Below are 25408 nucleotides of genomic sequence, written 5' to 3' on the forward strand. Positions count from 1 at the left end.
TTCCAGGGTATAAGCTTTCAAGAGTTAGGTATCTCACAAAGGGAGCTTGACTCTCCAAAGCTTATACTCTGGAAATCTTAAGGGCACTATAAGATTAACAAAATTTGTGGAAGGGTATGAGCTTTTGTGAGCCTCAGTTCACTTGAAGAAGTGAGCTGTGGCTCATGAAAGCTCATCCCCTACCACACATTTTGTTAGTCTTATAGGTGCTACTCGACACACAATGCAAAAAAAACCCTCCCGCAGCAAGCAGTTCCTCGCTCAGTAACTACAGGCTGGAAAGTCAAACCGCTGCTCCGCGCTGCATCTTATATACTAAACGCTCACATAGAGAATAATGGGAGCTCTCTGGTTGGCAGCCAGAACTGCCTATGAAGGTTTTCAAGGCTAAGATTGGTGTGTTTCGGGGGCGGCAGAAGGTCTGCAGGCAGCTCCTACATTGCCTAGGGAATCGATTGCTCGGCACCAGGATGTCTGGTTTCACGGACCAATGAACCAGCCAAAGTTCATCGTGTCCATGAAAAAAGGTGCGTTCCATGACCTACCGGCTCACGAACACCAAACCGGCCCAGTGTGTGTAAAATTTTGGTCCGTTTTCTGGTCCGTGCCCACCTCTACTCTCCAGTCTAAAATTGTGTGGGATCGCAACCAGAGGGCAGCAAGGAACGGAAATGGGCTGGAACTACCTTCCAGAGTTGGATAGATTTTTAAGAGTATGATTTACCTTGACTGTATGTTTTAATTAGATTATATGTTGTTACCTGTCTGGTCTTTGACTGTATTAAACACTGATTGATTAGCCTTCCAGAGCTGGGTTTGGACCTGGAGAGATTAGAACTGGCTGAAATTTCCCTCCTGGCATTTCACATCCCCTTCACACAGCTCCAGTGTATAGCAAAGCCTTTGCCCTGCCACCAGCTGCCTTTTTATACTACCCTTCCCAGCTAACATTGCATCTCCCAACATGTGTTCTTCAGATGTCAGACATCTCATGTAGAGAGGCTCTGAGATTCTCTCCACATCTCTAAGCTGCAGCTCTGCTTCCTCAGGGATGGACCATTTTCTCTGAGCAATTAAAGTAAACTTTTAGGATTCTCCTACCTCTGTGAGCTCTAATGCTGTTCCCTCAAGAAAGGACCATCCTTCTCGATCAATGGGATCAGTGGGATTTCCCCACATCTATAAATTTTTTCACAAATATACTGTGGATGGACCATTCTTTCCCAGTATGATAATGCTTCTGGGATTCCCCAAACACCAAACCTTGGAGAGGGGGGAGCAAAGTTTTAGCTGTTAAGTCTTAGTCACATCTCGTTTGCCAAAATCTCTCCAGCTTTCTGATTGCCTTCTTGCTAAATCCCCAATGCACGGCAAAGCAGGCTCAATATGCGCAAAACACATTGCTTTGGAAGCCTGCAGAAGTGTTCTGATTCAGCGCATCCCTGGCGCATCTCACCACTTCCCAGGCATTAGTCAGCATGGCACACTTTCTTTGATGTTCGCCTCCTCCTTCCTCTGGCGTTGCATAACAGAATTAAAGGGGTTTGCAAGATTACAGCCCTCAAGCTTTGAAGTTGGAAAAAAAGTCCATTAGAGAAAAGTGGAGAGGGCAGAGAAGTTCCCCAGGCAGGTGAGCAATCATACCTGGCAAGGAGAGATTGGCGGGAAAGCGATTCAATCTGTTAAGTCTTTTTAAGTGGAAGAGGGCCAGGAGAAGAGGTTTGATTCCCTCTGAGAGCAGAACAGGGAGGGGGGGCATGTGTGCACAGAAAACTGAATGGCATCGGACTGCAGTGGTTAGTGTGTCTTACTAGGATCTGGGAGACCAAGGTTCGAATCCCTAGTCTGTCACGAAAGCTTGCCAGGTGACCTTGGGCCAGTCATTCTCTCTGCCTAACCCACATCACAGGGTTGTTGTGACGATAAAAAGGAGGATGCAGAACGATACTGTAAACTGCTTAGATTCCTGTTGGAGAGAAAAGCAGGGGATAAAGATCTAAATAAAAATAACATACGGACATAATTGTACTGCGTTTTTTTTTTTGCTGGCACTGTTTAAGCAGGAATGGTCCAGATAACTGGGCCTCCCTTTTTAATCAGAGGGCTCTTACATTTGGCAACTGTGCCTCTTGGGAAGGGCTATATGCAGCACATCCTGAGTCCAATATGGTAATAAGCAGGGCTTTTTTTCAGCTGGAACGCAGTGGAACGGAGTTCCGGAACCTCTTGAAAATGGTCACATGGCTGGTGGTCCCGCCCCCTGAGCTCCAGACAGAGGGGAGTGACCAGCCATGTAACCAGTTTCTCTGAGGGCAACCCACTGAGTTCCACCACCTCTTTTCCCAGAAAAAAAGCCCTGGTATACCATGCTGGTTCTCACCAATGTATCATAATAAATGTTCCGGGCAGAACACTGAAGAAATCTCAAGCTCAAAAGATCAATTTACAGCAACAGTGGAAATTAATTGCAATACAGGAAGTTTGATGAAGGGTCAAGGCCCATTAATATCTCCCTAAAATGTACAGGAGAGCAGCTTGCCTTCAGTTTTAAGTGTCTGGGGATAAGGTAGACACAGATCCTGAGACCCTGAAATGAGGGGACAGAGCTGGAAAGTTAAGGGGTGGTGCCTGGTAGACTAGAGGCAGGGCCTGGTTGGATAGAGGCGGGGTCTAATAGGATCTGAAGGGTGCCAAAGATGGCAGCTGGCAGTAAGGAGAGACCAGCTTGGGAGGCAGTCTGATGAAATAAGTGCAGAAGTTCTCAAGCCAAGCAACAAAATCCATTATAGCTCTTTATGATGAATCTGCCCTATACTGAGTCAGAACATCGGTGTTATAAAGGTTGTACTGGCTGCTCTGACTAGCAACAAGTGGTTCTCCCCTATATTACAGCATCATCTTCTACCTGATTCTTTTAAGTGAAGGTGCCAGGGATTGAACTTGGGACCGTCTGCACGCCAAGCAGATGTTCTACCCCTGGCCCACAGCTCCTCCCTGAATGCAGACAGTCCAGCTCCAGGCCCTCCCAGTTAGCTGCTTCCCCCCTCCTCCACAAGGGTAAAAGAGCTTCCATCATCTCCCCATGGCCTCCAACTTTGTTTAAGATAGCCAACATCAAGCTGAGTTCATTATTCCTTGAGCTCTATAAACACTTTTGTGTCTTTTCAAGGAGATCTGGTCTTTTACAAGCACAAAGAAAAGAATCGCGTGGAAAATAAATCACTTTCTCCATGAGGTTTTTGGAAGAGGAGGAGGAGAGCTTGACAAAAATATCTCCGTTTTGGAAAGAAATATAGGCGAGCGCTGAAGTTTACCTCCCACACTGTATTTGCTAAGTTCTGTTACCTTAATTTTCCAGATTTTCCTTTTTGTTATCTGAAAACAACCCCCCTCCCATTTGCAAGCTTGAAAAAACATCTTTCATGTCCAAAATAATGCCAAGTTTTCTCTGCTATAACATACAGAAGATACACACAGACTCTCTGATACCAAACAAGAAATCTAATTTTAAAATGATACCAGGATTGTCAAGAAATCTCAACATGTACAGGAATCCACATTGTGGGGGTCATGTCTAAACCTGATCACTGTGGTCTGCTGTTAGGGTTGCCAGGCACAGTCTAGCAAAGAGTGGGAGATGGCGGAAGCAGGGACTAACTGTTGGGGGGGGGCACAATTCAGAAATGACGTCATTGTGCCAGTGGGTGACACTCTAGCACTTGCTCCAAACTCTATAGCTTAGCATCACTTCCTGTGCGACCCAGAAGTGACATCAACACAGCAGGTGAAGCTCTAGCATTCATTCAAAACTCTATGGTTTGATCACAGAGTTCTAGGTGAATACTAGAGCATGGCCTGGTGCAATGACATCAATTCTGCATTGTACCAGAACTGACGGCAACACGCTGAAGCTAGTCACATCCCCCATTTCAAAGGAGAATTTCCTCCCACTGCCCAGCTGAGTGGTGCTGGGCACTGAGAAGGGGGAATAGGAGGTCTCCAGCTGTAAGCAACCCTACCATCTGTGCATTTTTAATATGCTAGCAAAGCATTCTTTGGAAGCATCAGTACCAGTTATAGAATCATAGAATGATAGGGTTGGAAGGTGCCTCCAGGGTCATCTAGTCCAGAACCAATTTCCTGCTTTAGATCAGGGATGAGTTTGTTTCCCTTGTTCCATTCTGGCCCCGCTCTGGAGTTATGGGTTGCATCTACTCCCAAATTTCACTTTAACTAGGTAAATTGCTAAAATTAATTCCAGAATTGGGAGCACATGAAATACGCTTGCCCTCAGCAATTTCCCATCCCAAGGAACACAAAAAATAGCCTCTACAGAGTGACATTCTAGAAATTTCCCATAGTCTCCAGGGTAAAGGCCATAGAGACTAGAGGAGGCAGCTTAGGCTGTCACCTGGAAACAACATCACATTCTCCCCAAACTCTTCCCTCCCTGGGCACCCTCACCATTTGCTGAGACAGTGCCAGGAGCCCTACACTCAGCACTTCTTATAAACCTTGGTCTACCTGCCATAGATCCTGATTTCTGGCTCTGTTCCAATACAGTTTATACCATTCTCTATGGTTCCACTGATCTACTGATCCTCTGGCTACAAGACCTCTGGCCCAACTCGGCCTACTCTACTCCGCCCGACTTACCTCACTCCTCACCATTTGACAACGAGCAGCCTCTAAAACACTACAGGATTCCCCAGCGGATGTGCAGAGGTTCCTTAACAGACAAACACACAAGCAAAGAGTCTCCCGAGAACAGTGATGAACACATTTCTCGCAAACTGCTGTTTTCTGCGAAAGGCTACTCAGCACCATATAATTAATCAGCACACGCTCCAGCTGAGGCCTACTCAAAACAGAGCTAATCTAGAGAGCTTTGGGGGAAGCACGAGCTTGGACAGAGAGGTAAGTGGCATAAAGTGATTTCTGACTGGGCTTTACAGCCGTTGTTTTCCATATCTGTTTTATAAAATCGTTTTCATATTACTGTCACCTGCCTTGGGTCCCGAAATGCTCAGGAGAAAGGTGGGCATGTAAGTAGTTCAAACGAACAAATAAATAAATAGGACACATCCTTATTTTTTGGCATTTCACTCTGGTAAATCATGAACCTGATTTTCCCATTCTTTGGGAAGCCGCCCTATTCGTTTTTTTGTTAGCACGAGCTTCTAGCATTATTGTAGCATAAGCTTTCAAGAGCCACAGCTCTCTTTTTCAGATGCAACTTTATTGTAGCCTAAGCTTTCGAGAACCACAGCTCTCTTTGTCAGATGCAACTTTATTGTAGCCTAAGCTTTCGAGAACCACAGCTCTCTTTGTCAGATGCAACCTTGCATCTGACAAAGAGAGCTGTGGTTCTCGAAAGCTTAGGCTACAATAAAGTTGGTTAGCCTTAGAGGTGCTACTGGACTCTTTACTATTTTGCGACTACAGACGAACACAGCAAACTCCTCTGCTTCTGGCATTGTTACTCTTCAGGGTTCAGCTCCCACTCCAGAATCTCTAGAAGGTGAATCTCTGAATGACGCCTCGCCTCTAACTTTCTACCCATGCAAGCACACTCTCACGCAAATGCACACACCTGAACACATAGAGAGCCAGTGTAGTGCAGTGTAGTGGTTAGAGTACCAGACTAAAATCTGGGATACCCAGGTTCGAATCCCCACTCTGTCATGGAAGCTTGTTGGGAGACCTTGGGCCAGTCACTCTCTCTCAGCCTAACCTGCCTTACAGGGTTGTTGTGAGGATAAAATGCAGGAGAGGAAAACCATGTAAGCTCCTTTGGGTCCCCATTGGGGAGAAAAGGGGGGTATAAACAAAGTAAACAACCAGTAAGGCAGTATGTGCAGCGCATGATGGACTGTTTCACATACTGCAGCTACGCAAGTATATTTTGAACCATCAATGACAGGGCAGTTAGTTCTGCTCCTGGTATCTCCCTTCCTTGGCCTTTAAATCAACGGCATGTAGGGCTCTTTGCAGAGAAAAAGAGTACAATACATAACATATGGTGGAGCTCACCAAGTCAACAGGGAAGGGGGTGGAACTCACACAGTGATCTTTGGTATGAGAACAAGGGCTGTTAAAAGTGCGTCCATATGGTCATCTGTGAAAGTCGGAGGCTTTGGAATTCTGTACCAGCTTGTCCCATATTCACTGCCAAAATAAAAGCGGAGTTTTAGAACTTGAATTGCCTTGTGTTCCTCACGTTGCATGCTTTTTCTGCTGATCACAAGGAGGAGATGTATTGCAGAATGAAGCCACACGCACACACACCCATGAAACATTTCATCTTTCCGGTGTAGTATAGTGGTTAGAGAGCCAGTTTGGTGTAGTGATTAAGAGTGCAGGATTCTAATCTGGAGAACTGGGTTTGATTCCCCACACCTCCGCTTGAAGCCAGCTGGGTGACCTTGGGTCAATCACAGCTTCTAGCTTTCTCAGCCCCACCCACCTCAAAGGGTGATTAAGAACATAAGAGAAGTCATGTTGGATCAGGCCAATGGCCCATCCAGTCCAACACTCTGTATCACACAGTGGCCAAAAGACCAGGTGTCCTCAGGAGGTCTGCCAGTGGGGAAGGGACACTAGAAGCCCTCCCACTGATTGCCCCTGCAAACACCAAGAATACAGAGCATCACTGCCCTAGACAGAGAGTTCCATCTATACCTTGTGGCTAACAGCCACGGATGGACCTCTGCTCCATATGTTTATCCAATCCCCTCTTGAAGCTGTCTATGCTTGAAGCTGCCACCACCTCCTGTGGCAGTGAACTCCATGTGTTAATCACTCTTTGGGTGAAGAAGTACTTCCTTTTATCCATTCTAACCTGACTGCTCAGCAATTTCATTGAGTGCCCACAAGTTCTTGCATTGTGAAAAAGGGAGAAAAATACTTCTTTCTCTACCTTCTCTATCCCATGCATAATCTTGTAAACCTCTATCATGTCACCCCTCAGTCATCGTTTCTCCAAGCTAAAGAGCCCCAAGCGCTTTAACCTTTAGGGGAAGTGTTCCATCCCTTTAAGCATTCTAGTTGCCCTTTTCCGCACTTTTGCCAGTGCTATAATATCTTTTTTGAGGTGTGGTGACCAGAATTGTACACAGTATTCCAAATGAGGCCATACCATTGATTTATACAGGGGCATTATGATACTAGCTGATTTGTTTTCAGTTCCCTTCCTAATAATCCCCAGCATAGCGTTGGCCTTTTTTATTGCCGCTGCACACTGTATCGACATTTTCAGTGAGTTGTTGTGGGGATAATAACATACTTTGTAAACTGCTCTGAGTGGGTGTTAAGTCATCCTGAAGGGCGGTATATAAATCAAATGTTTTGTTGTTGTTGGTTATTGTTGTTGTTGTTGTTGGTGGTTGTTACAGTGTCAGACCTGGGAGACATGGGCTTGAATCTCCATTCTGCCATGGAAGCTTTCTGGATTGTCTTGGGGGTATTTAAACATGATGCCATTGTGCAACTTCACTTTTGGCAAAAACCAGAAATATGGTAAAAGCCAGAAGAGATACTCTAGGATTCGCAAAAACTCTATGGTCAAACTGCAGAACTCATGGCAAATCCTAGAACACTACCCAACCTCGGCCGTCGTCACACAGGCTTTTATTTAGCGCTAAAATGGCGCTATTTCCCGGCAAACACCCACCTTATTCCAACACTGTAGCGATTTTCTCTCGTCTGCTTTGTGCTTGATAGTCGCGCTGTTTTGTGCCTCAGTGTGAATGCCTCACATCGATGTATTTCGCCTCGCAACGTCCTATGCCCTCCCTTCAATCCCAGAATCCATTTCTTCCTGCGACTCCCCTTTTTTTATTTTATTATGTCCTTATAACGCCATAACGACATAACACAATGCAAACTTTCTGCTGAAGTAAAAATGACTCAATCGCCATGGCAGAGCCTTCAGCGATGGGGATCACGTCAGACAGGGAGTTTTCTGCGGGCAAAGGGCTATTTATATAATTTCAAGGTTGGAAAAACAAAAGGGTCCTAATGTTTTGCTCTAACGGAATATTTATATGCTGTTATTCTGTTATAGCGAAATTAAACGCCAGAATAATAAAAAAAAAAGGGGAGGGAAGGAGCTGCTTCTGCGCGGTTAGAGAGAACAGAAGAGTGCTTCGGTGTGGACAGCTGGTGGCGCGAAGAGCCGTTAGGTGACCCAAAGAAACGTTACTGTGCCGATAACAGGTAGGACGCTATATGCTGTAAATTTAACGGAAGAGATGCCCGTGTGACGACGGCCCTCATGTTGTCACTTCCAATATTTTTTACAGAAGTGATGACACATGCCAGTATGATACTGGCATGCCCACTCCATTTCCCTCCACGTTTCTCTTGCTGCACTTTGAGGGCAGCAGCAGACAACACAAGGAATTGCCTGCAGGCCCCCTGCCATACCAGGAGGCTTGGCAACTCTAACTTTACCTCTGCAAAAACTGGATATTCTAAAAACACTAAACATGACTGATTGGGCTGCATGGCTGAAGCAACAGATCTTCCCAAATTTATAATGCAAGTGGGTGTTAATAAACATCACTGTATCAAACTTGGTTCACTTGTCAAAAGTAATTTATGTATCTATCAGAATGTGGCCACCGTTTCTCTTGCTCCATGTGCAAGGAGCTCCCACTAGCCTTTCAGGACCAACTGCTGTTGTTACAAGAAACAGTGAGGGATGAAAATAGCTGGGCTCATGAGGGAGGGGCTCCCGTAGAGGGATAGCTCAGAGAAGCAGAATTTGTTTCTTTTGCATAAGTGCATTAGATGCCTGCAAAATGAAGACAGCGCCAGATGATGGTTTCTTAGCTAGCTCAATATGTGTGTATGTGGAAAATATTTTTCAATAATATGTTAATTTTAGATCAAGATGGATAGCCGTATTAGTCTGTCTGTAGCAAAAGAAAAGAGCAAGAGTCCAGTAGCATCTACAAGACTAATAAAATTTGTGGTAGGGTATGAGCTTTCATGAGACACAGCTCACTTCTTTAGATACAGAGCTGTGAGTTGTGATTCACGAAAGCTCATACACTACCACAAATTTTGTTAGTCTTATAGATGCCACTGGACTCATGTTAATTTTCAACAGAAATGTTGAAGATGACTAACCTCATTTCCTGATATTTTGAGGTTGGCACCACCTCCCATGGTAGCCATTTTATGGCGGGCTCCACCTCTCATGGCAGCCATTTTGTGGTTGGCTCCACCTCCCTGTGTCAGAATTCTAAAAGTGCCAGCAGGCTAGGGTTGCCAGCCTCCAGGTGGTGGCTGGAGATCTCCCAGAATTACAACTGATCTCCAGGTGACACAGATCAGTTCCCCTGAAGAAAATGGCTGCCTTGGAAAGTGGACTCTATGGCATTATAGCCAGCTGAAGTCCCTCTCATCCCCAAAGCCTGCCCTCTCCGCTCCACCTCCTAAATGTCCAGGAATTTCCCAACCAGGAGTTGGCAACCCTATAGCAGGTTGAAAGAGGTTGGCGACCTCTGGCCTAACCTATAGGTTATAGGGTGGTGGTTAAGAAGCTAAAATGGAGGTAAGGAGAATAATGCTAAATGTTGTTCGGGTCCCAATTGGAGAGAAAAGCGGAGTATAACCTTCTTAAATAAACAGATAACTGTGACAGTTATAAGGAGCATTAGCCTGGTTATCCCATCCCTCTGAAACCAAATTCTGAGCCCAAAAGAAATTCTATACTTGCACAGAATCACAATATTCACTGCAGGGCAATGTGAAAGCTACAACAGCTCAGCCTCAGTGTCTCCTACAGACTCAGTAAAGAGACAGAAAAGCCTTTCCCCCCCAAGTATTTGTGATGGAAGAAAAGAGAGAGCACGTTGACCATGGGTGTTTGCCAGTGGCTGTTAAAAGCAGCAAAGCTTCTTTTCCTCTTGCAAGACCCAGGTGACACTGGGAAGATTAGCTGTTACCGCATTTAGTTCTATAAAAGGTTTATCTGAGCTCTGTTTCTCAAGGCCATCTCTGGAGGCTCTCCCAGGCAAAACGTCTAAGCCTCCGAACGCCACAGCAGCAATCTCAGGAGCTGCAAAGAGAGAGCTATCAAAATTCTAATTTGTCTTAACATTCTGAGACAGCCTTGGCTACACACGGTACCCCGTGCAACTCAGTCCAAGCGGGTCACTCTAGATAGGAAAACTGACCATTCTCTTTGTATCTATTAAGTATCTTGCATTTACTATAGATTTGAAATTGCAAGACATTCCCTTGCATACTCATAATCTACAGATAATTAGTTATACATCATTGGGAGCAGCCACAGAAATTTGCTGTGAAATTGCAAGGAGATGGAGGAGACAATGTATAAATCTCTCCCACCCCTCCACTCCAGGATGTTATACATTCTCCATGTCTTCCCCTAGTATTCTCCATTGTCTTACATGGCTCTTGGCTATCCTTCACCTTCTGAACTCTTGGAATATGTTCCATTCTCTCCCTTTTGGTTTAATTCACAAAGTCATGTTTTTTCTGTATTCCTAGCGAGTTCCCTGAAAGCATAGAGACCTCTCCTTGTTGGTGGTGGCTTTGCTATTTACCTGATTGGCACAAGAACTAGCCTCTTTACTATCACATACAGTATGGCTGATTCCGCACACGTTGGATAATGCACCTTCAATGCACTTTATCAATCATTTGAGGTGGATTTTTTGTGTGCGGAACAAAAAATCCACCTTAAACCATTGATAAAGTGCATTGAAAGTGCATTATCCAACGTGTACGGAATCAGCCTAGGATAGCACTTTGTGCAGAAACAGTTTTTATATGTGCAAATATCTGATAAATGTTCCTGGAACTCACTGGCTCATGATCTTTACCTAGATCACCAAGAGTAATTCTCCAATAACTACATGCATACAAGAACCTATTTGTGTTTGTATGTACCTATGTAGGTTCTATGCAAATTGCGTAATGAATGCAAGGAAATTAGGGCAGAGCTAGCAGGTTCCCTCCATGTGAGCACAAATGACTACATAGAATCACAAAACCAGTGGACAGCGGTTGAAAGTCAACCAGCTTAGAAAACAATCAAACAAAAATCCTATACTTCAAAATAATCTCAATTATTTTGATATCTAGAAGACTCTCTGTAGTTTGTGACATTTTACCCTTGTTAGAGTAAAAGTTTATGAAGGAAAGAATGTTTTTGAGACAAAGGAGAGAGCAGAGGGGGGAAGAGACAGAAAGTCCAGTCATCCAGGTCTGAAAGTCAACAGAATTTAGCTATTAACTCCAGGGAATGCTGGCCATGAGCTACGGTTAAAGAACTCAGAATTATTCAACAGAGAGATAAGGCAGCAGATGGACACCCAGGGCTTTTTTTCAGCAGGAACGCGGGGGAATGGAGTTCCGGCAACTCTTAAAAATGGTCACATGGCAGGTGGCCCCGCCCACAGATCTCCAGACAGAGGGGTGTTTAGATTGCCCTCTGCGCCGCCAAGGAAAAGGTCAACAGTTGAATCTGGGATCTTCTGTGTGCAACACAGGTGCCCTGCCTCTGAATTGTGGGTCCTAACTCTAAAATGCACATGAATTCTTGTCGGATCTTTAGAAGAGTGAACAGACCACCTTTCCTGGCTGAGAAAAAAAGGCTAAAGTCAAAGAAACCCTGAGTTGGGAACAGCGAAACATATTCCACAGGCAAATCCTACAACTAAGAACTGTGAAACAACAGTGATATAAGACACCATACGTTTTACAATCTATTACCATGAACAGGTCAATCGCCACGATTTTGTCTTAAAGTGACATCTGATTGGTGTTGCATATTATACAAAAGAATCTCTTGTTAAAGATCACAGATGCTCCTGAACAGCAATCCTAAACGCACTTATTAGAAAGTAAATCTATTGAACTAAATGGAATTTACTTTGGGGTATACGTGCACTGTTATCGTGTTACTATATTGCAACGGTGCAATCTTGTGGATGCTTACCTGGGAGTACATATCACTGAATATAGTGGGACTGACTTGTAAGTAGACGTTCATGGGATTGTGCCACCAAGTTACACCTTCTAAGTCCACTGAAGACTCTGCTTAGGGATGAACTACAAAATTGGGATTTGAGTCCAGCAGCACCTTAAAGACCAACACGATTTCCAGGGTATAAGCTTTCGAGAGTCAAAGCTCTCTTTGTCAGATATATCAGATCTGATGATGGAAGCTTTGACTCTCAAAAGCTTATACCTTAGAAATCGTGTTGGTATTTAGCTGCTGCTGGACTCAAATCTTGCTCTTCTACTACAGATAGGGCTGCCAACTCTGGGATGGGAAATTCCTGGATATTTGGTGCTGAAGTTTGGGGAAGGTGGGACTTCGGTAAGGGAGGGACTTCAATGGGGTATAATGCCAGAGAGTCCACCCCACAAAGCAGCCATTTTTCTCCAGGGGAACTGATATCTGTAGTCTGGAGATCAGTTGTAATTCTGGAAGATCTCCAGGCTACACCTGGAGATTGGCAACCTTAACTACAGACCCACCTGAAACTGTAAAATCTAGTAAACGCTGCCACTGGAATTTCTCATTGCTCAGAAAAGTGGAGAGCACATAAACATACTTATGCATGTTATCTAGTTCCTTTAAAATCTTTATTGCAGAAGTCATCTTGCTACAACTGCAATGGCTCTGTTGGGGTGGCGGCAGCAGTAAATAATTCCCGTACTCCTCTATATGCCAGTATCATAAAACCCAAATGAACAGCAGCTTGCTGAAATGTAAACAGCAGCACGTAGCCCTGCCAGTTTTAGCAGGCTGGAATTTTCTGAGTTTGCGGACTTTATAGCAACAGGAATATCAAAGCAGAACATTTGAAAAACAAGGATGTACGTACACACACCCCCAGATTATTATTTTTTTCCTAAATGTGCAAACATGAGCATTCTTCCTGGAAACCCATTTCTAAAAAACAATCTGACAAGGCAAAGAATTATTTGCTTTGCCAAAGAACCACTCCGAATGATTAAATCACAGAAAGGCCTTTTCCCATCTGCTGGGAGGAGTGATATAAATCAAAAGAAAGCTCAAAATCGCAATCAGATTTATTATTATGAGGGCCTCACCACCAATAGAGCCTACCGGGTCTCTGGAAAACTTGGATATGATGATACAGAAAGGAAAGAGGAACAAGAATTCCAAATTGATATGCAAGCAGGAGTCCCATTCAAAGGAAAGGAATAGGGGTTATCCAACCATCACTTGAATTACTTATTTATGTGAGAAGTTGAAGAGGAACACATTAACTTATCATGAGGTCTTCCTGCTGCATAACTCTATACTCCAACTGTCCCTATTCAGTCCGTCTGTCGCAGGCTATATTCAGGTATTTAGCTATAGTTACTTTTCCCACTATTTTTAGTGTTTTTAAACAATTATTTTTTTAAAAAAAGAAAAAGCGAGGAAGCATAATTCTTCCAAAAGTAAGCTATCAAAATATACTCCTGCATCTGCAGTGTGGGAATTGGAAGGCTGTGCCTTGCGCAGCACTTCAGTGAAAATGTGCAAAGTTTTACATGCATGGAGACAAAATACATGCATGTGGAAAGGAGACTGATGGATCTTTAAGAAACTCTAGGGAAAGAACTGATCTTTGTGATTTCCTGAGCAACTCATTCTGGAAAAAAAAAGTAACAAAGCACCTCCACTCCAAGGACTGCTGTAGCATAGTGGTTAAGTGTTTGGCCTGTGAATCAGCACTCAGCTGGTTCAACTCCCACTACTGCCATGAGCTCAGTTGATGGCCTTGGGTCAGCCACTCCTCTCAGCCTCAGCTCCCCAGCTATATTTTGGGGATAATAACACTGACTTTGCTCACCGCTCTGAGTCGGCACTAATCAGTCTAGAAGGGCAGCATATAAGCACACTGTATTATTCTTATTCTTATTCTTATTCTTATTCTTATTCTTATTCTTATTCTTATTCTTATTCTTATTCTTATTCTTATTCTTATTCTTATTCTTATTCTTATTCTTATTCTTATTCTTATTCTTATTCTTATTGATGACGATGATGATGTCTGGGCCTGGTGGCAAATTCTCCAACCTCAGCCACAATCTCCTACCATTAAGAAACTGAAGAGCATGAGAAAAAAATGGCCATAGTGATGCTCTAGGAATTTTCCCTAGTGTCTACCGTCTTTACCGTAGAGATTAGAGGAAATTCCTAGAGCATCACCCAGAAGTGACTTCACATCCTTCCCAAACCCAATTCTCCCAGGCACTGCCCTCAAACCTCCCAGCATTTGCAGTGTTGGGAAAACTATCTCATATGAAAAATGTACTACAGGTTGAGAGCAATTTGGAGTCTCCCTAGTAATCACATACATCTGCACCACTTTTTGAATGCACCTGAAGTGTGCCCTCAGTTTAAGGCAACCTCCCCTCCACAGTGGACTGAGAAATTAGAGTGCCTCCTGCAGTGCTAGTAGAGTATATAGAGTTGCTCTCCACCAGCAATCTCTGGCTCCTGCTCTCCCACAATGGAACAGTGGGGTGGGGAAGTTGGGGTGGAAGCAACGTCGTGCCACGGGTCAACATCATTACACTGAGTGACACTTTAGGACCGAGGTCCTCCTCAACCTTTTTGAGCCTGCGGGCACCTCTGGAATTCTGAAAGAGAGTAGTGGGCACAATGGCAAAACAACTGCCACAGGAGACAGCCAAAAATGTCAGGGAGCAAGGTTAGACATAATAACTCTAACAGTAACTCTTCAACATTTCAGGCAGAATCTCTGCCTAACAGGATGCCTTTTACAATTAACATACATTTAAAAATATATTCTTATATTCAAACTGATTATCTTCAGCCATGCAATGAAGATCCTTGTGTTGCGGTGACAGTTGTTGCCAAAGCAATTTTTAAATTTTTAATTAATTAAAAAATCTGCACAGCCAATCAGATCTCCAATAGCCAACTGGAAATTCTGCTGGGCAAAAGGTCTACCTGGCCCTGCCCACTTCCTAAAAACATTTGGCAAGCACCAGGGAAAGTGTCAGCGGGCATCCTTGCTCTGGGAATTTCCTCCATCTCTATGGTCCTTATGACATCAATGTGTTGCACATCACTTCCACCCCCGCTCCCCCGTCAAAATTCCTGCTGTTGCCAGGCGCAGACCATGGTGCCCATGGGTGCCACGGTGCCTGCTGACATGGTACAGACCAGGCAACCCTACATTGCTTTGTTTGCTGCCACCAGCCCTCCCAAGCGGCAGCCCACCAGAAACTCCCTGTGAGTTCAATGGCCAGTCCGTCTCTATCTGGGCGTCAACAGTTCAAGTAGCTCTAGCCCAGATGATCTGTGCAGTTTCCCCCTACTCTATAATCCAGGGCACAATGTCAGTGGAAGATTACCAAATTTATGCAGCCTTGCAGGAAGCAGAAATATAAACCTCTCTCCAAAACTGCTCGTACATTTCTTTTTAAAAATATACCAGCTCGCTGACATTTCACAGACCAATTAAATATGTTTGCTACCTTTGAATGGCAATTTTGTTCCTTCTCTCTTGGAGTATCTTTTCAGAGACATAAAATTTCAGGTGGAGTTCATTACGTTAAGTCAATGCAGCCCATCCATTATTTAAACATTCTCAAGTACTCTACACTTATTAAATCCGTTCTGAAGTTATGAGACTCTCCTTTATTATTTTTTTAAAATCAGCCTTTAGTTGAACTGTGCACATCTTGCTTCCAGTGTTCATAAGGCACACAGTGTGTGTGTGTGTGAAATTCTATATTAAAGTAGGAAAGAGCCTAAAAGATTTTGTGATTTGGAGTCAATTATGAAAGATTGGACTGATGTAGAACTTTTTCAATTAAAGCCTTACATGTTTTGAATGACATTTTAGCAGACAGAATCTAAATCTCAAAAGCTATTTATTTTGGACACTTTTAACTCCCCTTTCTCTGGACACTGACTCAAGGTGACAACACAAAAGAATTTATATTTTAAAAACCAAATAAAAATTCAAATATTAAAATTAAGCTTGGGAAATGACCTTTAATAATAATCAGGGGCCATTTCGTAGAAAAAGATTTGCAAGAACTCATTAGTATAACTCATTAGCATAAGCCATGCCCCTTGACCAGGCTGAAATGGCCGGGATTTGGCTGCTGCCAGATGGGGGGAGTGTTTCCCCACCTGGCAGTGGCCCGATCAGGGCTGTTTTGGCCCCAATCCAGGCCAAAAGAGGCCCAAAATGGCTCAAAAGGCCGTTTGGGGCACGTTTTGGCCTGGATCAGGCCCCAAACGGCCCAGATCGGGTTGGTGCTGGGCAGGGGAGGGGTTCCCTGCCAGGCAATCTCAGAGAGAGAGAGAGAGAGAGAGAGAGAGAGAGAGAGAGAGAGAGAGAGAGAGAGAGAGAGAGAGAGAGAGAGAGAATTTGGGGGAATGGGGCAGGATTCAGGTTCCCTGGAGCCCACTGGTGGCAGGCAATCTGCCAGTGATTCCTGCCTTTGTGTACTAATTGCCAGCTGATTGGCAGGAGGAGGCATGCCTGGGAGAAGTGCCTGTGTCAGAGGAGGCATGCCAGAGAAATGGGCATGCAGACAGTCAATGATGTTGCTTCTGGCATGACCCAGAAGTGTCAGCGTCACACCAGAGCTGATTCTATATGAATTAGCTCAAACCAACGCCATCACTTCCAGGTTGCACCAGAAGTGACATCATGGACCAGCACTGCATCACTGACCACCAATGACCTGCTAATTGATAGAGAGGACCTGGCCACCCTAGGCAGGATATTCAAGCTATTTGTCCCTTTCACTATTCTTCACATTCTCCCAGCTTGCATTTATATAAAATATTAACATATACAAACACTAGTTTGATACTCATGTTTCTCTATGGTATTTAACTACTTTAAATCCAGTTATAATACTTATGGATATGTAACATTTTTTGGTTTGTATGGTTGTTTTTTTTGAGTTGGCAACCTCAGTGACCTTTGAGAGGAAGACTGAGATGTGCATTTGACCTCAGGACACATTCAATGACTCCCGATAGCAACAGCATACTGTTTAGAATGTGGGGGGTGAGGACCAATCAGACCCCATATGCAAATTACCTCTGTGTTCCAACTGTCTTGGGGGGGGGGAATGAGGTGTGGAATGTTGTGAGCCCCAATCAGCCCACATATGCAAATGACCTTGAAAGGCTGGCCCAATCTGGGAAGAGTGACCGAGCTGGCAGCGAGCGGGGGTGCAAGCAGACAGTAGCCTGCCAGCCACGCAGGGAAGCAGTATCCCTTTGGGAAAACACATTGTACTCCTTTTTACCTCCTTAGGGGGTGAATTTCTTAAAATCCCTTCTTATGGGGTGTTTACATCATGAAAGGAATGTTCTCCCCAAATTTCATATTTCTAGGTCCAGGGGTTTGGGCTGGGCGTTGATAAGTTAGTCAGGACACTTGTCTTTATATATATAGATCCGAAATTCCTTTTGAGGGGAGACCGCGGGTCCACCTAATTCACAACTTTCAGCAGCTTGGCAGAAGCTCAGGCAAAGAAATGTTCTGTGCTTGCTACCTGAGGCTATAATCATTATGCAGGGATTGAACCGAGGACTTCTGCATGCAAAGCAAATGCTCGACCACAGTTCCTCCTAATAAATATGAATGTAAGAAGCTGCCTTGTATCACCGCAGACCATCCGTCTATCAGGGTCCGTGTTGTCTTCTGACAGGCAAGTGGCTCTCCAGGGTCTCAGGCAGAGAGGTCTGTTCCCATCAGGGCTTTTTTTCAGAGGGAACACGGTGGAACGAAGTTCTGGAACCTCTTGAAAATGGTCACATGCCTGGTGGCCACGCCCCCTGATCTCCAGACAGAGGGGAGCTTAGATTGCCCTCAGCGCCGCTTAGCAGCACGGAGGGCAATCTAAACTCCCCTCTGTCTGGAGATCAGGGGGCGGGGCCACCAGCCATGTGACCGTTTTCTCCAAGGGCAACCCACTGAGTTCCACCACTTCTTTTCCCAGAAAAAAAGCCCTGGTTCCCATCACCCACTACCTGAGGCATTTAACCGGAGATGGTAAGGATCGAACCCGGGACCTTCTACGCGCAAAGCAGATGCCCTACTACCAAGCCACAGCCTTTCCCAAATCTGCAGCCAACACACTGCAGCAATTTGAAATTCCAACAGGAGAGCATTTGCACACCACTGATATATTCTGGTGTTTGCCTGTTCACACAAAAATAAACAAACCCAGTAGCAAAAGGACTATAAAGGCCCGCCCTTCCCTCCAGGAAACCCCCAGATCAGATGGTATCAGCATATGAGGTTACAAGAGTAGAGGTTCTTGCTCATTAGAAGGAAAGCCATTTTCCCTTCTAATTCTCCTGTTTCTTTCCTTACCACAAACTGCAGAATAGCAAGCCATCGTCAAGCATCCTTGAAGTACTCGAGCTGGCAATTTGCACTGCTCTCCTTCCCTCAGTCTTTCAACAAGCTTATTTTATCCTAATATAACCCTATAATTTCCCCGTCCCTCCAAAAAAAACATGCCATTTTCAAAAGGGGGGAAAGGACCCATTAGTTTGGAACAATTTGCATGCAACTGAGAGAATTGTTCCATACTTCAACAGCAAGAAATGGGGGAAATCACCCGTTTCATTTTGCTTTTCCCTGCAGCTGCCAGCTCGTAAGCACTTTTTCAGGGGCTATAACTGCTGGTTCCAGTAGCAACAAATTATTCTCAGCAGTTGAAATTATAATTTGTGGGAATTAATCTCCAGGCTCCCCAAGAGACCTAGCTGCCAGCTTTGCATTTCCTTTTCCGCTTTGCACACCTTCTTTGGACAACAGCGACAGTTTGAGTTTCCTGGTTTTTTGTTGTTTTGCTGCCATTGAGAAAAAAGAATTAAATTTTCAATGAGAAAAGGAGATTCACCACTTTCCCCTCCATGGGGGGGGGGAACCAAAATTTGGTGAGAAATTGAAATATGTGCAGTTCTTACTTTCCTATCAATTCTAAAATTCTTTTACTGATTGAACAACATCAAAGGCATCATTTGTATCTTAGTTTGTCTCACTCAAAAGAGAAAATTTCAAAGGAGGTTTCCTTTTGATGGTTGTTGTGGGTTTTCCGGGCTGTATTGCCGTGGTCTTGGCATTGTGGTTCCTGACGTTTCGCCAGCAGCTGTGGCTGGCATCTTCAGAGGTGTAGCACCGAAAGACAGGGATCTCTCAGTGCTTCCTTTTACTGCTCCCTCAAAAGTTCCAATTTTTTCATCAGGGGAAAAAAATGAAAGAAGTCCTTATTATTGGCTACAAATGATCCCTTTACTCTTTCTATAGCAAAATATATAGAGACAATAATTAAACAGCAGAGAAATGACATTAAGTAAAGTTCTTCCCATTTTAATTTCTGCTTAAGGCAATAGCTATATGAGGATAGACAGACAGACAGACGGCAAGCAAGAATCAGTCAATCAATCCTTAGGGGGGAAAACTCCCCCCCTCCCATTTTTCAGTATTTTTCGACTGGGCATTCACATATCTAGATGGTGGTACTGAGTATGTTTGAACACAGAATTCTCTCACTCACCCAGAAAGGGGCAGATGGATGAATAGAAATTGGAAACTGCCTTATACCAAATGGAACACTTGCAGCACAATTGCAATTTTATTAGGGTTTATTAGATTTGGGGTTTTATTATTCGACGTTTTAATTATTGTAAGCCACCTTGGGCCATAGGGAAAGGTGAGCTATAAATGCTTTAATAAATAATAAAATAAACACATCCTAAAACCACTATCCTAAGAGTATGCCCCACTGAATAGACCTGAGAGGGATTTGGAGTCGCCTGCTCTCTTGGTCCAGCTCTACACCACAGAGTCTGTAAGAATCTAATATCCTTTTAGGAGTCAGCTGTCTGACCTGGGCCTACTTCCGGATGGGAAAAAGGTCTACTAGAGATGCCAACCTCTAGGAGGGCCTGGAGACCTCCCAGAATTACAGCTGATCTCCAGACTACAGAGATCAGTTCCCCTGGAGAAAATAGCTACTTTGGAGGGTGGGCTCCATGGCATTATTCTCTGCTGAGGTCCCCCTCACCCTGAACCCCACCCTCCCCACATTTCCCTCCCCCCAAATCTCCAGGAATTTTCCAACCCAAAGTTGGCAACCCTAAGTTCAGCCCAGGGTAAGGTGGTAATTCTCCCGGGGCAGTGGGCAAGCTCCCACTTTCAGGCTCCAGGTCCAACCTGGCTACTTCATTCCAGCAAGGGGCAGGGAGTGACACTGTGCAATGATGCACAACATCACCTCCAGTTTGTACCAGGAAATGATGTCACAGTGCTCAAGGAACTCCCACATCCCTATGTTAAAAAAACTGTACAGCTGAATGAATTTCTAGAGCATCATGATGTCACTTTTAGGTACAAACTGGAAGTGATGTCATATCATCACACATCATTGCATGATATCATATCCCGCCCCCTCGAGGGGGATGCCCAGGGCAAAGGCTGATAGAGTTAGGGAATTAGCTGATAGACAAGGGTCACTAACATGACTGCTTAAATGGATGGTACAATAGGATATTTTAAAAATTCCTTTTTTCGATGCACTATGGATCCAAAAAAAGAAGGCAGACCGGTGCAAACTTATATTTGAGCTCTCTTATTTTAAAATGCAGTCAGGGAGCTGTTTTATGATCTCCAAAGCAAAATGTTCTTCACAGCAAGAACATATGTGCAGAAGGAACCAAAAATGCTATTCCTTGTAAAGTCACATCTACTGCTGAAGTCAGGTTGCCTACTCCAGTTTGGGAAATGCCTGGAGATTTGGGGGTAGAGCTCGGGGTGGGTGGGGTTTAGAGAGCAGAGGGACCTCCTTAGGGTATAATGCCACAGAGTCCACCCTTCAAAGCAGCCATTTTCTCCAAGGGAACTGACCTTTGTGGTCCACAGATCAGTTGTAATTCTGGGAGATCTCCACCGCCCACCTGGAAGCTCACAGCCCTACTAGCGACCTTATGTAGAAGTGACAGCTTCTCCTACTTAATCGGTGGGGAGATGCTGATTAATGAACAATTGTGAAATAGGCCAGGGGGAAAAAGACAGACCTGCAGGAGACTGAGTGGAGACACCCATTTTGGTTCAGTCACAGCCAGGGCTTTTTTTCAGCAGGAATGCAGTGGAACGGAGTTCCGGCACCTCTTAAAAATGGTCACATGGCTGGTGGCCCCACCCCCCGATCTCCAGACAGAGGGGAGTTTAGATTGCCCTCTGCGTCGCTGAGCAATCTAAACTCCCCTCTGTCTGATCAGGGGGCGGGGCCACCAGCCATGTGACCATTTTCTCCAAGGGCAACCCACTGAGTTCCACCACCTCTTTTCCCAGAAAAAAAGCCCTGGCTTAATCTAAACTTATCTCTGAAAACATCTCTCTTCTGATCAGTTTCTCCCATCCCAAAAGAAATCTACAGCTCTTCTATGAGAGGAACTTCAGAAAAAAGTCTTTCAGAAAGATCAGTTTGCAGCCTCTCCCATAAGTCTGTTAGCTAGCATCTGCTAAGCATAATTTTAAAAACCCAATTCTTTACTTGTCAAAGGCATGGGGGGAAGCACTACGGATTATAAAGGCACTGTTCCAGCTATACACAGATTGGAACAACTCTGCTTTCCCAGGGGTGACTTAGAAGACTAGGAAAGTTACACTCTTTGTGGAGATGTGCAAAAATTAACTTGGAATTAACAATCCAATTGGGGGTGCTGTAAAACCACTGGATTCCAATTGTCAAATTATCATTTGATGTGGGACATATAAGAGACACTAATTTATGGTCTTACTGCTCTGTAAGAGGCAGCACTAAAGCCACAGGCAATTAAATTATGGGTACGAAGTCATTTGTTTTTCTTAACTTATTTCTATCTTAGGGAATACCAGATTTACAGAAATCAGGAAAATGCTTGTGACTGTTCTCTGCTCAGAATGCTGTAAATTTTTATTGCACAATATTTGTTTTTGTAAGCAATTACTCTTCTTTCATTTATATCCTGCTTCTCTTCCATCATCAAGTGCAAAGCAAAATCTTGGGGGAGGGGGTGTCCCAAGAGGCCTCTCCTCTGCACACGGACTACGCCTGGGCCTGCAGCATCCACAGCCTTCCAACTGTATTATCCAACCTGTATTCAACAATATTTACATACTATGGGCTTTCCTCCCTTATTCATCTTGCATGGATCTATGCAAAGCTGCAAAGAAGGAAAAAGGCAGAGGGCCTGTACTTCTAAAATATGATTACAAGGGAAGCTAAATATACAAGGCTGCCAACTCTGGGTAGGAAATTCCTGGAGATTTCAGACGGGAGCCTGGAGAGTGTGGGGTTTGGAGAGTGGAGAGACCTCCGTGAGAATCAGTTTGGTGTAGTGGTTAAGAGCAGCAGGACCCTAATTTGGAGAGCCGAGTTTGATTCCCCACTCCTCCGCTTGAAGCGAGCTGGGTGACCTTGGGACAGTCACAGCTCTCTCAGAGCTCTCTCAGCCCCATCCACCTCACAGGGTGATTGTTGTGGGGATAATAACAACACACTTTGTAAACCGCTCTGAGTGGGTGCTAAGCTGTCCTGAAGAGCAGTATATAAATTGAATGTTGTTGTTGTTATATGCCATAGGATCCACTCTCCAAAGCAGCCATTTTCTCCAGGGAAGCTGAACTTTGTTGTCTAGAAGTCAGCTGTAATTCCAGGAAATCTCCAGCCCCTGCCTGGAGGACAGCAACCCTATAAACATAATTCTGATCATACCCTTAATGGTGGCACAGTGAAGCAGAGTGTCAAGAAAAAAGGCTGAGGAAATAACCTCCTCTATGACGTCTGGTAACTTGGGACTTTAACAAATCCAGTAAATTCTTCATCTGGGTAAAAGGAAGAAAGAGGCCACTTGATATAGGTCACATGGCAACAGAAGGTGCCTGGAAGCTGTCTTAAGTGTTGGGTCATCTGTGCTGGCCCCATACCTCTCTGACATGGCCAAACCATTCATTTTTCTGCGCAGTCATCTAGAGATAATCATTCCACCTAAGGTTCAGTCAACACACCAAACGATAGTTAACAAAGCCTCAGTAAGGCTTGGCATAACGAGAGACTGCAGTTTGAAAACCAGCCAGCAAACCAGGTTCAGAAGCTATGATTTGAAGCACATTCATGGCAACTGTGATTTGGCAAGATGTTAGACTTGAGAAGTCAGTTACGGCCACCGTTGTATTACCAGAGGCTGCTGCAGCATAGAAATAGGAGTGAAATTCAGGGCTTTTTTTTCCCAGCTGGAACGCGGTGGAACGGAGTTCCGGAACCTCTTGAAAATGGTACATGGCTGGTGGCCCTGCCCCCTGATCTTCAGACAGAGGGGAGTTTAGATTGCCTTCTGCGCCGCTCCAGCGGCACGGAGGGCACTCTAAACTCCCCTCTGTCTGGAGATCAGGGGGCGGGGCCACCGGCCATGTGACCATTTTCTCCAAGGGCAACCCACTGAGTGCCACCACCTCTTTTCCAAGAAAAAAACCCCTGGTGAAGTTACAAATATGTTGTGCATTGTTTTATTGGAGCCCAGGCAGAACACCACACAAAAAGAATCATAACATAAACCTGCACACAAGAATGCTTTTTTGCAATGGGGTTAGGGTTGCCAGGTCCCTTCACTTGCCAATTACAAGGAGTTATATTGTATTGTTAAGCTCCAATTGGCTTGCCAAAAATAGGCATCGTCTTTGGTTATTTGTATACTGTATATAGTTCATTATAACTGGTTACCCAATGGTCAGGGCTGAAAGGATGACTATTTAATCCATTATAAATTTTTGGTTTGAACATACAGGGACATTGTCTCTTTTTGCTGTCTTAACTGTATTAGCCCCCTCAGTGGTTCCCTTCACTCCCCCAGCAGGAGATTGGGATGCTGGCTCTTACCTCCCCTCCTTCTCTTTGTGAGTTTCTCGTGCATATGCATAGTGTGTGCACGTGCGCTCCCGGCTGGCGTCATCACATGGGTCAAAAGGCAGCCTGGGAGCGATCCTGTGCTTGTGAAGGGCTGAATTGCCCTCCCACATGAACCGATACGGTGCAAAACGGGCCCACTGCAGGGCACGGGACCGTGCTGCACCGCCCAGGGTTGCGCTGTGCAAGTCCTTTTGCTCAGGGGTTTCTAAAGTGACTGCCAACACCTTTCCAGGTACCCTCCAAGTGTTTTTAGAAAGTGTGTGGAGTTTCTGCCCAGCAGGACTTCTGATTGGCCATGGGAGATCTGATGGGTTGCGCAGCTGCCACTGTAAAACAAGGATCTTCGTTGTATTACTGAAAGTACACTGTGTGCATAAAAATATTTTTGAACAATATATTCATTTTACAAGGCATCCCAGTAAGCAGAGCTGGGGCTGGGGTCCCCTGCTCTTGCTAGATTGATACCTTGCATGTACAAAAATTCAGAAATGGAAGATTCCTAATAAATCATTTTGGAATTTGAAATCAGACCAGATGATTCAAACCTCCAAAACCTCCAAATGTGGACAATTTATGAAGCTTCTGTATCTCACACTAACACTTGATGGGCTGGGCATTACTGGTTTATGCTTCCCTGCTGCTGCCCTAGCACAACTCTCTCATCATTTTCATAGGGCAGTTTAGGAAGATTCATCGGGTCAATATTTGGACAGGAACCAAGAGAAGTGACCCGTGCAAAATAGCTCCTCCGCTATGGTTTGAACGATGCATAAGAGAACTTGCGTCTGCTAGTTTCATTCGGCTACATCAGCAAACAAACAGCCGAGTCATCCCAGGATCAGCTCTGTTCGCTGCGAGGTATGATTCACTTAGTTTCATTTAAGGATTGTTTATTGTATCAGCCAAAGGCCATTCTAATCTCAAGCAAGTATTTACAAGCAAGGAGCTAGAAACCGTTTATATAAATCTAGGCCAAAACAGTTGGATTCACAAAGGTGCAGGAACACTTGAAAATAACCGAACTGGGGGAAATGCCAACATCCCCCCCCCGGGAAAATAGCCGACTACGCATGATAGAATTTGGGATACTATTGTGGTAGTAGCCTAGCCTGCCCCTAGAAAGTCATGGAACATCTGGATCATGGACTCTGCACGTCACATCAGGTTTGGCTTACTGTCATTCCAGATCGGCCGGAGGGCATTTCTGCCCCTGCAAACTAAGTATTATGAAGGCACACCAATGAACTCCCCCCAAATCTCAAGATTCCCAAGGACACCATTTGAAGAGCGCTGCTCCCTTCCTCCCCCCAGCCTCTGCTACTGCCAAGCAAACAGAAAGAGCAATCCATTTTATCTGTTGTGCAATATTTATTGCTTCCAATTACAATTTAATTCTAACTATGCATCCGGCCACAGCTTTCGATGTTCAAAGAGCGACTCA

The 25408-nt window shown here is 44.6% G+C and overlaps 1 protein-coding gene across 3 annotated transcripts in view; it reads right to left on the reverse strand.

Moving 5' to 3' along the window:
* CAMKK1 (calcium/calmodulin dependent protein kinase kinase 1) overlaps positions 1 to 25408 on the reverse strand; it is a 145957-nt gene that overhangs the window by 109132 nt on the left and 11417 nt on the right. For 2 of the 3 annotated variants that reach the window (XR_008598397.1, XM_055001185.1), the window contains exon 2: positions 6064 to 6168. The exons of the other annotated variant lie outside the window; for it this stretch is intronic. The gene's annotated coding sequence lies outside the window, so the exon portion shown is untranslated. The remainder of the gene's footprint in view (positions 1 to 6063; positions 6169 to 25408) is intronic. 3 annotated transcript variants of the gene reach the window in all.

This window comes from Eublepharis macularius, chromosome 17, assembly GCF_028583425.1.
Source record: "Eublepharis macularius isolate TG4126 chromosome 17, MPM_Emac_v1.0, whole genome shotgun sequence".
In the NCBI taxonomy this organism is placed as follows: domain Eukaryota; kingdom Metazoa; phylum Chordata; class Lepidosauria; order Squamata; family Eublepharidae; genus Eublepharis; species Eublepharis macularius.